A 17,075-nucleotide genomic window follows, 5' to 3' on the forward strand; every position below is an offset into this window, starting at 1 on the left:
AATTGAAAGGGACCCTCAAGGATCATCAAGTCAAACTCTGAAGTGAATGGTCCATATGGGGATTGCATCCACAACGTCGGTATTATCAGCATGATGTTCTAACCAATTTTGCTAATCTCAGGGTCATTGCAGTACCCCTTGGAGAACAAAGACACTGTTTAAGCAGTGTGCTATGGCTCACAGCTATGCCTGTTTTACCATTTGACCAGTGCAAGTCACCTTAGGTAATATTTTTTAAGTGTGTAGTACCTTTCAGAACATAAATCCTACTGACTGCTAGTAACAAATGGGCTTAGATGCGCTTAACACATATCTGAAAATGAGAGAAAGCCTCCTAAAAAATTGTGACACTTCAAAAATGAATGAACTCATCTGAGCTAGTTATTCTGTCTTTACTGTTACTGGACAGAAACAGGGCATAAGTATAAACACTATGCATCTGTGTTCCCTGAGATCCTTCTTTGCATCCTCTCCTGAATGAGAAAGAATCATCACAGGCACTAGAAGTGCCAGATTCTTCTCACTGACTCTAGACAGCTCCAGTGGTGAAGTCTGCATGGCAGACATCCCATATTAAGTTAAATGCAGTCATGCACTTTGTGTCCTGCTGTGCAACAAAGATAAAACACTTCCCATCTCCTCAGCATCCCTTCTCTCTGCTCAGGTCTGTCCAGCCCTCTAAGTTTGCACCACGCACAGAGTATGTTCCACTCTTGTTTCAGGTTCTCCAGGGTGTAACACTCAAAAATAGCTGGAACAAGTCCTGTCAGACACTAAGGATAAGGTGTTTTGCCATCCCAACCTATCACTGTTTCTGTGGAAGAGGGAAAATTGCAAGCAAAGGAAATTCTCTTTTCTCTTTTCCTGTCCTTACAACACAAAACAAAGCCTCCAGTAGCTCCCCTGTGCTGCTGAATATGGAGAAAAGCATCTTGTTGGGCCATCTGCCTGTCCTCTCCAGTGTGTGAGGAACTCCTTTCTCTCCATCCTGAGCAGAGGGATGAGCAGAAAGATAAAGGAGTTTTTCTTCTCATACCTTGTGTTCTGGTAATTACAGCAAGTCAAATGGATGCAAGTACAGGGTTATTTTGATAATTGCCTATCTCTAAGGTATAAAACAGTATATTATGTACCATCTACAAATTAGGATTCAAAAGCAAAAACATGTGTTTAATTTTGATTTTAATTGCATTTTTACTTCAAACATCTATTTTTTTCCCCTGGTGCAAACAGACCTGAGCAATCTTGCAGAGATCAACAAAATCTTCCACAAATGCCAGGCATTTCTCTCGTGGTGGTGCTTGGCCCTGTGAGCATTTAATCTGCTAACTTTGACAGAAAGAGCAGTCTAATTTCTACAGCCTGCTTATTTTTAAATCAACAAATATTTACTGCACACTGCATTCTAAAGGATACAATTATTAGTGTACCTCTGTTTGATTACCAATGACACAGTAATAATACCAGCAGCTGCTGAATTGTAAGTGAAAATAACCCTTTGTTCTCATTTTTCTTATCTGTAGACTATAACAGCACTCATGGGGACAATAACCTATGAAATAGATTAAAAGCCTGTTAAATGCTATTTTCAGCTTGGCAGATCACCAAACCCTACCTTACCCTTAAGCTCTGTTTCCTTTTAAACATTCCTTTTAGTATAACCATGTGACAACTGTAATGTGCTGTTTCACAGTGATTAAGTAACTGTACAAACAAGAGGTTTTAGGTTTATAAACAGAGTGGAGTTGGTCTCACAGGTGAACAGGACTGTGCTCCACCAAAGGCACTAAGGCTTCTGGTAGAGGCTGTAGTGATTTTTCTCTCTGGAATAGTCTGGTCCAGCGACTTTAAACTAAACAAGAGGACACTGTTGGTTTTCTATTTCCGGTAAGTGTTGAACCCTCTCTTTTGTCTCCAACTCCTGTTTACAATACTAGATTCTGCTTAGCAGGGAAATAATTCATATTTATTCACTGAATAATTCTGAGGAAGTTTCAAATGCTATGAGTTGAAGGGGGGTTACCAGTGGGAATGACGTAGACCAGGGCCTTCCTTGGTGTGCCAATCTGCTTTTCCAAACCTCTGCTGACTTGGATCTACTTTATCTGTCTGAATAGAGGAACAGGAGAAAATGGAAAAAACCCCCAAATTAGAAGGACTAAAGGAACCAGTAAATTACAAAGAGCTTCCAATACTGTTTTTTGAAGGAAACAGATGGGGAAGACAGGGAAACACAGATCTAGGGTAAAATGGGACCAGGAGCTTTAGTACCAGTGAAGGAAGATGGGCAAAGGAACCAGTAGCCTGGCACTGCTCTGCTGGAAGCAGTTGCCATCAGAGGGTAGACTGTGCTTCTATTCAGACATGGGACAAATCTGTCAAGGACAGCACAGCAGGATTTGTGTCTTCTGCTTCCTGTACTAATTTATCATACTTGGTTTTGACCAGAACCTCCCCCTTGGAGCTCAGAAGCTCTTCCTGTAGAAAGCTTGGCTGGAACTGTAACCTTTAACCCCCATTCCACCTTTTTGCATCAAAACAAGCTTGTAGGTAAAATCCCAACTATTTCTGAATTCAGCTGATGGGAGAAAACATAAATAAAAATTATCCCAACTCCTACCACCTTCTAAATAGTTAGAAATAAAATGAAAAGATGTGTTTGTGTTTATCGACATATTTTGGATGTTTCTTTCAAAATTTAAATTGGAAATTATCATCTGACTTCCATATTAAGAAGGAAAAGCCTTTCCTCTTTTTGATGTATAAAGTTTCATCAACCTCTCACTGCAGGGACAATCAGAGCATATGAAATTTTAAGCTGTAAGAACAAACACTTCTCTATTTGAATTTCATCTTGCTAAAGGCACAGAGACCTCTCAAACACCTAAACGTTTAAAAAACCAGGAATGTACCCAAGAAATTTTCCTGTTTATCCAAGCAAAAGTCTGCTGCCTTGAGAAGACCAACATGTGGGAAGAGGACCAACATCTAAGAGCCTTTAAGACACTCTGTCCTCCTCAGCAACAACCCACCTCACAGCTCCTCAGCCCCAAGTCATTCCTGGGGGTGGTTACTCCAGATCCTGAGCTGGAACAGGATTTTCTTGCTGTTAAACTAGGCCATGATGTTCTTATGATGTTCTTTAACCGAACACACATAAAACATTATTCTTCAAATCTCTTTGTATTCTTTGTTTGCTGCTGAACTGTGATACTCCCCCACAGACTTTTTTTCTCTTTCCTTTTATCTCTACATCCATATTCAATGTGGTATGAATTTTAGCATGGGGCTGCATGCCATGCTCAGATATTCTTTCAGCGTCACCAGTATCATGATACATCAAAAAAAAAAAAAAAAAAAAAAGCAAGCCTTCCTGTCTATGTATCATTTGTATTGCCACTGGAAAACACGAGAGGATGACAGGTATTTTAGCAATTATTGCATTTCCTTCTCCAATTTCAATGTACATAAGACAGATCTGCAGTAATGAAGGAGTCAGTCCTGCAGCCTCATGGAGGCCCAGTACTGGACAGGATGCTTAAGGCTGGAATTTCAAAGAAGCCTTTGAAGGTCAAACTGTGCAACTCCATTGTAGCTTTAAAATGGATGGTGCCTTAAGGCCCCAACTGGAATATTTCTGCATGTGACATTTTAATGCACATCTTCAGGTTTTTGCTCATTTTCCCAAATCCTAGAATTTCACTTTAAGCTGTGGATTGAAATGAACTGGAAATATAAAGTGAAACTCAAATGAAAGCTCTAACTTTTACCTACTTTCAGGAGAAAACTTCAAATCCCTCTAGACCCTTCTGTGAAGAATGTTTTTGAAGCAAAAGCTTAGTTCTCTTTCTCTGGTGTATGCTATTATCTTTGTGCCTTAATTTCACCCACTTGCTTGTATCCCATACGGAAGAACATGTTTCTCCACATTCAGATGACCTGGTTAGGGAGACAGTGTTTGCAGTTAAAGCAACAATACCACAACTCTGAAAATGAATCCTATTGTAAGTGTATTCCTGTTACTTTGGGAGTAAATTGAAGAGAATCTTTGATTTTTCTGTGACTTGTGATACTAACACCCTGGATTTGTAACCACAAGGGTGCTGGGAAGTCACTGATGATTGCTGAATACACCAAGGTTCTGCAAAGGAGTCAGGAAAAATATGCGAAGGTTCATCATAAGTGATGACCTGGGTGCTGGTACAGGAACATAAGACATATCAGCTATATTCTGAGCATTACTTCTGCTTTTCTGATGCACTGTAATTTTTTTATTCAGAGGCTCATGAGATTTTTCTAGAAAAAAACTGGAGAAACCTTGACTCTGAACTCTGGCTATTGTATAATCACAGAGCAGGAGGGATGGACCATGAGAGGTCATCTAGTGCATTTCTCTGCCGCCTACTTTTCCAGCATAAATTGTATTTTTCTCAAATTATTTTTAAAAGACTGATCAAAAAACCAGAGCACATTGCCTCTGTAGGTTTTCTCATAATGCCACACAGATCATAAAAGGACTTCAGTACCTGCATGATGCTGATGGCTGGAATGTGAACAATGTACTCAAACTGTGAACATTTATAATTTGATCCAAAACAGTGGGTTATATCCACTCATTCTTAAAAATAAAAGCCAGCAAGGAAACCCCAGCCCCAGATGACTGTGATCAGTTTGCAGCTTCCTTTCCTGTGGAAAGAGAAGCTTTCCTTGCCTGAAATGGGACAGATGGAGCCCTATAGGTTGCCACTCAACAGTGCCTCGGAGCACAGCTCTCTGTACTGTAGCTGTTGTTAGAGCAGCATATGCTTGGGAGATGCAAGCTGGTTTCCCTGAATTTAGCACTCTAACACCGCATGCTGGGCATCCACGATTCATTGCCTGCCTTCCAAACCTCTCCATGTTTCCTTTTTTTTTCTCCTTTAAAGTGAACCTTTGTTTACCAGAGATAGAAAAGCACAAATTTGTGTGTATAGATAGACATGTTTCTATTCTTTGTATAAATTGTAATATGTGTAGCTGTGTGGAGAATTTTACAGGTGATGTTCTCAATTTCAAGTCCCCACAAAAACAAATGGAGTCACAATTATTAGGCCCTGATAGCAGTGTTGGAAATCCATGATCATCAGAGAGGCCACTGCAACACCAGAGAGCACCCTCACTCTCCTGTTCATTACTGTGAGAATAAGAGCAGATCTCTGATTAGCTGCTTGACCAGGAGGATAATGCTAGCTCCCAGAGGTAGATGAGGTCCCATAGGATCCAGCGCTCAGTATTTGGGAAAAACATCAGCTACTCATATCTAATGACTTGGGTTTTTCAGAGGACAGCCTCTATACAAGGTAAGGTGACACTTTTACACTGTATATAGTTCAGCTGTGGAAATTCTTGCAGTGGGATCCTGTGCATAGTAAATGTTTTCCAAAACCAATTTAATGAACTACTGGAAGGAAACTCTAACTGGACTGACTGAGGTTATAGAGATACTCCTGATCCTGCAGATCACAGGAAGTATATTCTTACTATTCTTACACTCTTCCACAGACATCCAACAGGGCCACCGTCAGAGAGAACTTACTGAAGGGTAAGAAGAGCAGAAGATTGGTCTGAACCAGGGTGGTTGCTACTTGGCCGTTCGTGGGATACTGACACACGTGCTGGTGTTGTCACTGGTAAATCCCAACAAAAACTGCCATGCAGTCAGCATGTAACAGAGGTGAGATTGGGTGGGATGCAGTGTCCTAACCTTAGGCGTCCAGTGTCACTGTGGGCACTAAAGTATTTCCTGCCTCATTCCCAGCATAATCCCATGCAGATGAGTTGAGCTCAACTGGCTCGACTCGCCAGTCAATATACTCAAACTAGAGTTGGGAATGATTTGTCTCCTCTCAAAGAAGTCAGTTAAAGTAGATAGGATGAATTCTGCATGAAAAGTGCCTATTCCTTTTCACTGACCACAGAAGGAACTGTGGGTGAGCTGTCACCCAAAATTAAGGGGACACTATCTCAGTTCTTGAGATTCCTGGGGTGGATATCAAAGTTAGGTCAAACACTGAGTGTTCATTGTTGTGCAATTGCACGTGGATAACAACCCAGATTTCTCCTGGCTACCCAAAGTGATTTTCACCCAATGCTTTCTCAAAGCATCTTGGAGTGACCACTGGGACATACCTTCCTTAACTGTGACCACAACAAGCAGTTCTGAAATGTCCCCCAGAACTGACAGTGCTGTGTTTAGTACAGGTGACACTTGCTAATGCATCCCCTGAGAAAATCCAGTCTAGAAAGAAATATTCCAGTGTCTCAGCCAGTCTGAGTGACAAAATGCTGAAATAGTGTACTCCCCTGCAACCACGAGTCTCCCCAGTGCTAACTTCTGACAGTGTGACAGCAAAGTTAAGGCCCAGCACCTTTAGCTGACAGATGACCTTTAGCTGACTAAAGCTCTGGTAGGTTTATTCCTGAGCCCCAGAAAACAAAACTGGGCTTATAAAGATTTGCAAAGGCCATGAACATACTGTTCCTGTCGGTTTTTTTGAGCAGGGTTTTTTTTTTTGCTCACAAATGGTAGCAAAAGCTATTTTGGTAATACCCTGTGAAAAACAGGGCATTAAATTGGTGTCATTTTAGTGGATTAGTACTGTCACATCAGCTGCCACAGCTTTCCGCCTATGTCATCAACTGTGCTGCTGCCATTCTCTGCCCCCATCACACTGCAATAGCAGCAGACTTTACAGTAAAAGATGGAGTCAAAGGCAAGACATGTTCTAAATAGAACTGGATAAATAAAGGGGGGAATGCTGCTATTAGAACTACAAAAAAGAGGGATGATCTGGTAAACTCAAGGGTTTGGGGTGGTATCAATGCTACTGACTGTTAGAACATTTTTTCTTAAATGCATTTATTTGCATTGAAATAAAGTGGATTCTGTATACCCTGATTTCTAAATATGAGAATAATTTAGCTTTCTTGAAACTGATGACATGATTTTTTTGCCTTTTTTTATAGATACCTTTTATATACCCTTTTATGTAGCTTTTATGTATCCCCAGCGCTTTTAGCATGCATACTTGTAATTTCTTAAGTCTGATAACTTAGCTTAGACCCAATGTTCTGTTAAGCCAGGAGACCAAACATCCTGGAGGCCTCGCAGCTGGAGGCCAGAAAGCCCTATGCTGTCCTGAGAAACCAAGGTCTTCCCTACAACATCCTGTAAACTAAGACAGGCCCATCCAGGGGGGGATTCCTCGGGATGGGGGGGTTCATTCAAGCCTCTCATTGAGGAATATTTGATAGATATGCTAATTTGCAAGGTCTAGAAATTGTATACGTGATCTATCATCGGTGTGCATTTCAGGGTGCATTTCAAGGTGGATTTCGGGGTGGATTTCGGGGTGGATTTCAGGGTGGATTTCAGGGTGCATTTCGGGGTGGATTTCAGGGTGGATTTCAGGGTTGATTTCAGGGTGCATTTCAGGGTGCATTTCGGGGTGGATTTCAGGGTTGATTTCAGGGTGCATTTCAGGGTGGATTTCGGGGTGGATTTCGGGGTGCATTTCGGGGTGGATTTCGGGGTGGATTTCAGGGTGCATTTCAGGGTGCATTTCGGTGCATTCCACCTGAACGAAGTGGTGCACGTTAAGGATCCTTAAATAAACACCGAGGTAAAAACCCCTTTTCCCTCAAACCCTGTTTGGCTCTTAATTTTAAGACCAGGAAAAGGCAACAAAACCACAAGGATGAGTGTGATGAACTGTCTAATGCTTTCTAGGTAGGAGAAAATGAACCATTTTCTGTGGCATAAATGACTAACAACTTCTAAGCTGTGTCCTGTATCGTACCAGGGGACTTGTTGTGCAGCCTTGGGCATGTTTTTTATGTGTCAATTGTCAAAAATGTGAACGACTCATAGGGGAGTTTCAGGTCCTCAGAAGGGCTAATTATCCAACTGAAATTCCTCCAATGTGTTTTGACTCTCCTAGTATCAGCAAAAGAGTCTTTCTTATCTATCTTTTAAGACCCCAGAGTACAGGGAATAAACAACTGCAATGTATAGCATGATAAAATTCAGAGCAATTATGAAGGAGATATGCTCCCTATATGTATTTATGATACCTTAAAATAAGCAAAAATTATTTGGACTTCACATTTGAGCAAAATACATGCTCTATAACCTAAATGGAGTAGGAATTCTCTTTAGGCTAGAAGGAAAATTCCTCTTGCAGACTGAATCCAAGTCTTTCAACTGTGCGGTGAGCTGGAAGAGAGAGCTGGCTGTTACCAGAACAAGCCTTTAGGCGAGGTGGGAGAAGGATGGAGGTGGGAATATCTCATTTCACATAGGGCTTGGAAACTTGTTGAAACGACAACTCTTTCTACATGAGTATTTTTCTAGCAAACTGTTATGAAAACAAGAGCTTGGCTGGAACACTTCCATTTATTTTGATGAAGATTTTATTTAGATATAACCTATACTTCTCAGGAACTTTCTTGACTATGTTTCAGGACAAACTGTTAACAGGGATAAAACTTTTGACAGGATGAGAGGAAATGGCCTCAAGTTCTGTTGGCGGAGGTTTAGATTAGATATTAGGAAAAATTTCTTCATAGGAATGTTTTTCAAGCATTGAAACGTACTGTCTAGGGAAGTGGTGGAGTCACCATCCCTGGAAATACTAAAAAAATGTGTGGATATGGCACAGACATGGTTTAATGGTGAACATGGTGGTGGTGCTGGGTTGACAGTTGGACTTGATCATCTTAAAGGTCTTTTCCAACCTTAGTAATTCTGTGATTCTATGATTCTATTTTGACATCCCAGCCTTGAGGCCAGGAGAGTGGGAGCTCTGGCTTCCAGACCATTGAAACAAACAGCACCACTGTTTCCAGGAAAGCCCAGTAGAAACCTGTAATGCTGGGAAAGGCAGATTTCAAATGGGTCCAGAAGCTGTCCTCACCTTGGTTCAGTCAGTACTGTCGTACCAGTACTACTCAACCTAATGGCACAAAATACCAATTCTTCATTAATCATAATGTTCACTCTGTCTTACTGAGGATGATAAAGTTAATTTCTACCTCACAGAACTTGAATTAGGACCCCAATTTGGCTTAATCAACTGAATTTTTACCTTTTAAACCAGATTTCTTTTTCATGAACCTTCAAAAGGAATCCTCCATTCCCTTTCACTCAAACCTGTCCCCTATTTCTATGTTTTTGTTTCTTTTTTTTTGCTGCTCACATTTCCCAGAGGACAAGTCTGGATGTTTTAATTCCCTGCTGAGCCCAGCCCACATGAGTCCATTTGTTATTACCCTGTGCAGTCCATCTGAGACACAAGATAAGTGACTCGCCACCGTCACAGCTAAATGTGTATTCAGAGAGGTGTTTAATTTGTTTTACAGTCACAAATTCCATGGCATCCAAAGTGCCTCAAAATGACTTTGAATTTGGATATATAACCCCCTTGAGTTGCTCTCCTCTTAGTATTTGTTTAAGTTTTTCTCTTACTTCTCATAAACCCTAAACATAACAGTCACTTTCAGTTAAACAGAGGAAATAACTTTCTGTAATTTCTGGTCATTTTTTGCTGAGGTATGGGGTGAGGAAAGAATTTAAGATCTGATTTATTGAGTTACATTAAGCCTTAAACAGCTTTGCCCTTATCTTGTCTCCCGTTGCTTTCTCCTGATTGAAGAAGTCCTACCAAAATGATCAATTTACTTTCAAGTTCTGATGCAATTTTGTGATTTTGTTTTTAACCAGAAAGGCATTCAGCACTGGGAAGTTCTTGCCACACAGACCTAGGCACATCGACCTCTCCCTTGCAGGCAATGTGATGAATTCAGAGAAATCTGCAGGACAAAGATGGATATTCATCTCCTATGCCTGAAACGGTAGCCAGCTATGGATCTGTGTTCCAGTACCTGAACACAGCAAGGCCAATATTATTGTCAGACAGGCAGTTAATGAAGCTCTTGAATGCATTGTGAAAATTGTCTTTGGTAATGACACTTGCCTGAGCCAACAACCTCTTGCCGTGCAAATGATGAAATGCTTTTCACAGTACAACACTGTGCTGCAGTAATAAAACGTTAAAGCAAAAGCCTCATGAAAATCTTTGGGGAACTTCTATTTAAAAATGCTTTTACGTCTTATGTTTTCTATATTTCCTAATCCTCTTTACAAAGATATATGAACCAAATTCTCCCCTATCCAGGCACTGTTACACAGGGTTTCAACTCTTGAGCTTTAAGACTGCTAATATTAGAAGGCAGCAGATTCTCCTACATTCCTCTAAATCACATTTTTTTCCCCCTGGGAAGAACCTGCATTTTTCTTGGTTTTATGTACCTGTTTTTCAGTAATATTCTATTTTCTTTTCTCACTTCCCTCCAGACTGTGAGTTTTGGAAGCCACATCTTGAAAGTATTTTATATGGTTCTATACCTGATTCTAGATGCTGTTGGGAGCACGGCTGATTTGATGTTTAGCCTTAACTCTGGTTCAAGGTCTGTTTAGAAGGTCCTGTCGTCTTTGTTGAAGTCTTGTTCTGGTACCCGTCAGCTGTTGTTGCACAGAACTTCTTGCCATAGATGATTACTGCCACAGGTAATCAGCACAGTGAGAAATGGGGTCAAGGAAAGAGTCAAGATCCAGACATTGGAAAGCCATGAAAATAAAGATCTTAATAATAAAACATTGTACTGAACAAGAAGACAAGGGTGATCAGATCTTATAAATCTGTGTTGCTGATGTGGCAGGTCACCATGTGTTGAACCATCTGGATGCTCTTCATCTTGTTCTCCACCAACCCCTCTTACAGTAATGTTCAGTAATTCAATGTAAAAGTGAAAAACAGGGGGTTGGTTGATCTTTCTGCCACTTGGCAGGAAAAGGTGCAGTCTCTGGATTAGCTAGAACATGGCATTTCTACATTAGGCATGTCTTGAGCACTCAGAGGCAGCAAAGTACCTGGGACCTGGCTGAGATGGAAAAACCTTAGTCCTTTGCACTAAGGAAAACTTGTCTTAATCAGTTCTTTAAAGTTTTTGCTTCTTCTCACCTGCGTCTGCGTGGTTCATATTTAACGTCTTATTTATTTCAGCCAAGCAATGATTCAGCCGGGCCTTACTGCAGAAATAGGGCTGATGACACAGAAGTGAGTGAGCAACCAAGAACTGTGATAATTTTGACATTTAATACCATCAGTAAGCTAAGGGAAAGAGAAGGCTTTAAATACACCCCAAACCCCATAGGCATCCCATAAGACCTGACTCCTCCCCATTGCTTCCAAGCTCTGCCAGACACATCATCCTGTCTTGTTCCCAGTGCCCATCCACACACCATCATGCTCCAAGGACAGCCCCCCTGAGCCCATAACTTTCCCTGTCCTGCATGGAGCTTGGGCTGCCCAGCTTCCTTGCTCACCCCACTCCACATGGGAGTGGCTGAAGGTTTCTCCATGGGGAAAGAGGAAGACCAAGGAAATCAAGGAAGAGAGCTTTATGGCAGTAATAGATCCACTCTACTTGGCTAATCACTGAGCAATTACTATTTGTGAAAACTGCATTGGGAAAATAAGTTTACATTAAGACCCTTCTCTTGCAGCCATGCCAGTCATGCTGGCTGGTTAATGGGGGACAGGGTGAGAAATGGGACTGGGAAAGCACAAAAGTTCTGGGTTGTGTTCAGAGGCACTGTGACACACTCCAGGTGATGTTTGATTCACATATGTAGATGGGAGATGAGCTGAGGGCTAAAAGTTGTTCAGAAATGCATATATTTGGTTTTCCTTCATTTTACAGAAAATGTAAATGGGAGTGAATGACAGCAGGGCAGTTTCTGAGCAAGTAGCACACTGACCCAGTGTTTGAGAGGTGAGTTATTAAAATAGAAAGAATGCAATTTGAACTGTCATATATGCAGGACAAAATTTGCCATATTCATCCAAGTAGTAAATGAAGAAACTGGAGAAAGAAGAAGTAGAAATACAGAAGCTGAAGTGACAGAGTAAAAATGATTTAAAGTGGGAAAAACTGCAATGAATCAGAAGGACTCCACAAGATGATGCCACTGCAGGAAACAATGTGTGTCACCAGGGCTTGGGATTTTGAAGAGTATGATCATGTAGAATATATCCCAAAGATCACACCTGAAAACCCCAACAGTGACTGCTACAGAAATGAGCACAGCACTAGAAGAGGGGCCTTGCTTTGATCTTGGGAGAGTGTCTTTCTTAACTGTTCCCCCTTCTATTCCCAGTCTTCTTGTTGCTCTTACCTACTGCAAATACCTCTGGGAGAAATGACACCTGTATGGAACCCAGCACACCTGGCATCTTGGCTATGACCTTTGGCTCTCTTACACAGCTCTGGCAGCATTACTGGCACAACAAGGGAGTTCAGGCAGCGAGCAGAAAAGATTTTTCCTCGAAAAGCTGAGCAGGACTTGATAATTGCATCCCTTTTCATACATTTCCTTCTTGTAATGCATTAGCCCATCAGTATGCTTCTGCAACTAGCAGTAACAGTGCATTGAAAGGAAATGCCACTTTCCAGAGAGAATGATCAATCTCTTTGACTTTGCCTGTAAACATGTTTCATCAGGGGGTCACTAATATGCTTTTATTGCCTCACTGTCAGAGATGATGCCATTACCAAGCCTGACAAAGTATTCTATAGAGGGTTCCTTTTAATTTTATTTTTTATGCGATCATGAGGGACGGTAACAGATAAATTTAGTTCAATGCTTTCTCACTATTAACTAATACTGAGTAAATCCATCGGGGCAGACTAGATACAAACACTTCAAAGAATTTTTACAGGATATTGAAAATGATATTCACCGTGGGACAGAGGTTTAAGTACTGAGCTGCTAGTGTTTTCTTTACCATTAAAGCTACAACACTGTTAAATGTCATTTAGTCAAAACACTGTATTCAGAAGGATTTGTAGCACAAGATGACTATTTGCTTTTAATAAACTTGTCGCATCAGGGTGGTTATGTTAGCTTATTTCTGGGGGAGAGGGAGTTTGAGAAAAGACGATACTTCTTCCCTCAGTTTCTTTCTTAGGGTCCAATCCAGCTCCCATCAAAGGCTATGAGATTTTTGCTGTTGCCTACAGCAGGAACAGTCCCATGATCTCTCAGGGCTTTGAAGTGTTCAAATCCAAATTAAAATACAGGGGTTTTTTTTTCAGAGAAAGGAAGGAAAAAAGAAAAACCAACCCAAAACCCAATCAAACCAAAACCCCCAGCTCTAGCAGAAACAAAACAAATAAGGGAGCTGAAAAAAAGGTTTTTCTCGTGGAGGTTTTATTTCCAACCTGCTTTCATATCCTATATAGCACCCTAAAAACTGGAACACAGGATGTGAAACCATGGAAACAGCTGGATGCTACAGGATTTTTGAACTACTTTTGTCAAGGTTTAGACTTTGGGGATTTCATTTTTTTCTTACAGTTTAATTGATTCTTTTCCCCCTACTGAAATCCATAATATGTTGAGCTTGTTAAACTATGTTAGAGGTCACAGACTAAATTTAATTGGTAGTATTTCTTTTGAGCCTAATTTAAAGGTTGATTTGGCTTTATGGACAGACTCTTAGTTGTAGTAAATCAGTTCAGCTGTAATGGGGCTCTGTTAGCATCAGAAGAAAATATGGTCACTGGAGACTCAAATGCCATGCAAAATCTCAGGAAGAACATGAAAAAAAGCAAAAGAGAAAATTCCTTTTTTGAAATACTGTTTTAATGAAACTATATGTAAAGTTAAAATATTTTGGAAAGAGGTTAAAATGCATCCGTAATTCTATTTTCATATAACCCAAGAAGGTAGGGCTGTCCTGAGGATATGGTTATATCTGGTTATATCTGTATACATCTGGTTATAGGGACTAACAGGAAGCAAAGGGTTTATTGGGAAATGCAATTTCAATAAAATGTATTCAGAAACCAGAGTCTCTCTGCACAACTGTGGAGGTGCATGGTCAGTGAAACCTGCCAGAAAAACGGGTGTGAAATTCAGCCACACTGGTTTTAGATCAGGTTTGGTTGAGGCTGGTTTTTTCTGAACCCAGATGTCCTGAAAGGAAGTACTAGGAAACCAGGTAAAACACTACAACAAATCCTAGCTCATCCGCTTTTCTAACTTTTAATTTAGAATTTGATTTTTTTTTTTTCCCAAGCAGCTCAGTAGATGTAAAAGGTACTGATAAGCTTCTGACTGAAAGAAATGAAACTCCTAATCTTTAGGGATTCTCTCTTCACCAGGAAATACATAAGGTATTGGAAAAGTCCATGGAGTAAATGTTAAAATCATTCATTAATAGCCAGAGTCGACAAAAACTGTAATCTCAGTAGAGTGAAATATAACACAGCCTCAAATTGAGTACAGTGGGTGAAATAAGGGAGCCCGTGTAGCTGTGAGATCTGTGTATGAGCACCCCATCTTCAATCTACTCCAGTATTTACATGGATCCTAAACAGCAGCACAATAAATCTTTCACTGGTGATATGGCACTTAATGTCCATTTTTCCTTATTTCTATTAACTGAAAAAGTAATTTCTGTATACATCATGCTTCTCTTAACTCATCTTGACAGTAATAATGTGAAGGGATGATCTCCTGAATCAAATCCAAACTTCCCACCTCTGGAATATGTACTGGAAACACTCTCTCCTTATTATACTTTACTAAACTCAGGTTTTGACAACATGAGCCATAGTACTGTGGTAACACAAAAAGTGCCATAATGCTCTAGGAAGTGCAAATCAACAACAACATTTGCCCTTGAAACACTGATTATTGCTAAAAGACTTAGAATGGGATTTTCTGCTGAAAGATAATCATTCAGGCACATCTTGAAAAGAAAGGAGGAAGACATGTGGAGATATTGCCAAAGATGACAATTCTAGAAAGGGTGAGCCTCATCAAAATGAAACAATGACAAAATTATCCTGTGGCATTTTTCCTCATGGGGGATTCTGATCTCTGGGGAGGAACTGAAGCCTTCACAATGACTTAAAAGGACTTCGGTTATGTCCTACCAAAAATAATAGCAGCAAATGTGTCTTAAAGATAGAACTTTATCTGTGTTACAGATGGGAAACACCATGCTGAGAGCTACTTTCTCATTACAGCAGACATTAGACATACATGAGCCAGAGCTGAAAGAAGAGCTGAATAAAATTTTGGGCTTATAGCACACAAGGAGAAATTTCCTCCATAGTGGCTGTGACCTTCTGCCCAAACACAGGCAAAAAAAACTTCCATTGTCATGGAAAGTTACAATTCCTGTAAATAAAGAAAATACCTGAGGGTTGAAATTTGGTTCTGAAAAAAAGTCCTTATTGAAGAAATGAAAATTTGGTGAAAGCCAGTGCATGGTGACTGACCTGTGACCAGCTGAAAATTGCCATTACACATTTGCTCAGTACAGCTCACAATGGTCACAGCCAAGGCAAGATGCTCTGAAGAGGTTCAACCCCAAAGTGACAAAACCCATGAATTTACTTGAAAATAATTTGCTGAAATGGAAGGACCACAGTCCAAGATACTGCAATGAATTAAATTCTACTGCAGCCCTACTCTTCTGTCAGTCATGACTGCAGCACTCTGTGTGGGCATGACACAAGCCACAGCTACACCTTCACATCAGTTGATACTGAAATCTCATTATATAGTGCTTGAATGTTGTATTTCAAGAAGCTGTTTTAAGATACTTCTTCAGGTGTCCATCTGAATATTTTCTAAAGTTTTAGACAGTCATTACTAATTTGAAATGGTTGTAAAATAAGTGGACAAGGAAGTCTTCCTGTCTTCAAACTTTAAGAGTTTGAATGAGTTGCAAAGGGTGTGTGTGAGATCCTCTCACAGCTTCGTCTGATCAAATAAATAAAATAAGCAACAGGCTAACTTTCAAAATAGAAAGCAGATTTGTTACCAAAATTAAGGAATTTCACTTAAGAAAACTGAACTTGGGTGAAATGAGTAACTGCATCCCTTTTCTGCCCCTTGCATATCTAGTTGTTTTCATTCTACAGAATGTCTTTGCTCACACATAATTTCAACCAGTTATTCCACAAACCCTGTGAAGAGCAATGGGAAGCGTAATATTTAAAGGACAAGAACAAATACAGTACATGCTTGCATAAAGTCCAAAATTCAATTAAAGCCAGCAGAAACTACACTCGGATAAATTGCAGCTGTACCAGAGTGAACAACTATGACAGTGGTCTTTTGCTTAGTCTTAGTACATCTTGGAAATCTCCTCCCCAAATGTCCCAGCAGCCTCATGTCATGTGTTTCCGTTCTGAGCTGGTGATGTCCCCCTGTGATCCCTTCTTGTTCTCAGAGTTGATTTCTGGTGGGTTCATGACTTGGGCCGACAATGATAAGTTTGTGAGCGATGGCTGCATGGCCACCAACACAATGTCATTTCAGGCAGTGGCAGTTCTCCTGCTGGAGAATCCTTGGTTGCTGTGCCTGTTGCTGCTGCCAGGACTGCTCTTCCCATCCCTGCCACTCCCTCTTCTGCTTAAAGGCAGTGAACTAGCCTCTGTTTCCTGACACCAAAGCAAGAAATTAGAAGGGAAACAGAAATGTGAAATGATTTCCCTCTCTAAAGTGGTCCTAGGACAGTGTAGCTACATGCTATCTCTTATAGAATTGGTGTTTGATGTGGTTTAATTTTGAACAAGTCTTCATGGATGTGTGAAAAGCCCATTTAAGGAGCAGAATATCTGTCCAGATGGTGTCGCAAAGCTGAATGTGCCTTTAGGAAACAAGATGGACTAGATGACCTTTTGAGGTTCCGTACACTTCTGTTTCCTCTGACTTGATTTTCTACAATTAAAACTAAAATGCTTTAACACTATTCACAAGTAACTGCCAAAAAAATACACACTGGAGAGAAAAATCCTCTTTGACTGCTCTGTTTTTTTTAACCTAATGTACAACTAGATCTTCTCCCAGAAAGAGTCTAATTTTTTACTGTTTCTTGTGAGTACTGGCTATTTTTACTACTTTTATATCTCTTGTAAAGGTATTTCTTTCAGACAGAAGACTCTCAGCCCTG

At 40.4% G+C, this 17,075-nt stretch overlaps 1 protein-coding gene across 2 annotated transcripts in view; it reads right to left on the reverse strand.

Annotated features, from left to right (window-relative positions):
* ADARB2 (adenosine deaminase RNA specific B2 (inactive)) overlaps positions 1–17,075 on the reverse strand; it is a 315,112-nt gene that overhangs the window by 163,271 nt on the left and 134,766 nt on the right. Inside the window, exon 1 of one of the 2 annotated variants that reach the window (XM_048287335.1) lies at positions 2,024–2,045. The exons of the other annotated variant lie outside the window; for it this stretch is intronic. The gene's annotated coding sequence lies outside the window, so the exon portion shown is untranslated. Of the gene's footprint in view, positions 1–2,023; positions 2,046–17,075 lie in introns of those variants that run through there. 2 annotated transcript variants of the gene reach the window in all.

The sequence above is a fragment of the Corvus hawaiiensis genome, chromosome 1 (assembly GCF_020740725.1).
Source record: "Corvus hawaiiensis isolate bCorHaw1 chromosome 1, bCorHaw1.pri.cur, whole genome shotgun sequence".
In the NCBI taxonomy this organism is placed as follows: domain Eukaryota; kingdom Metazoa; phylum Chordata; class Aves; order Passeriformes; family Corvidae; genus Corvus; species Corvus hawaiiensis.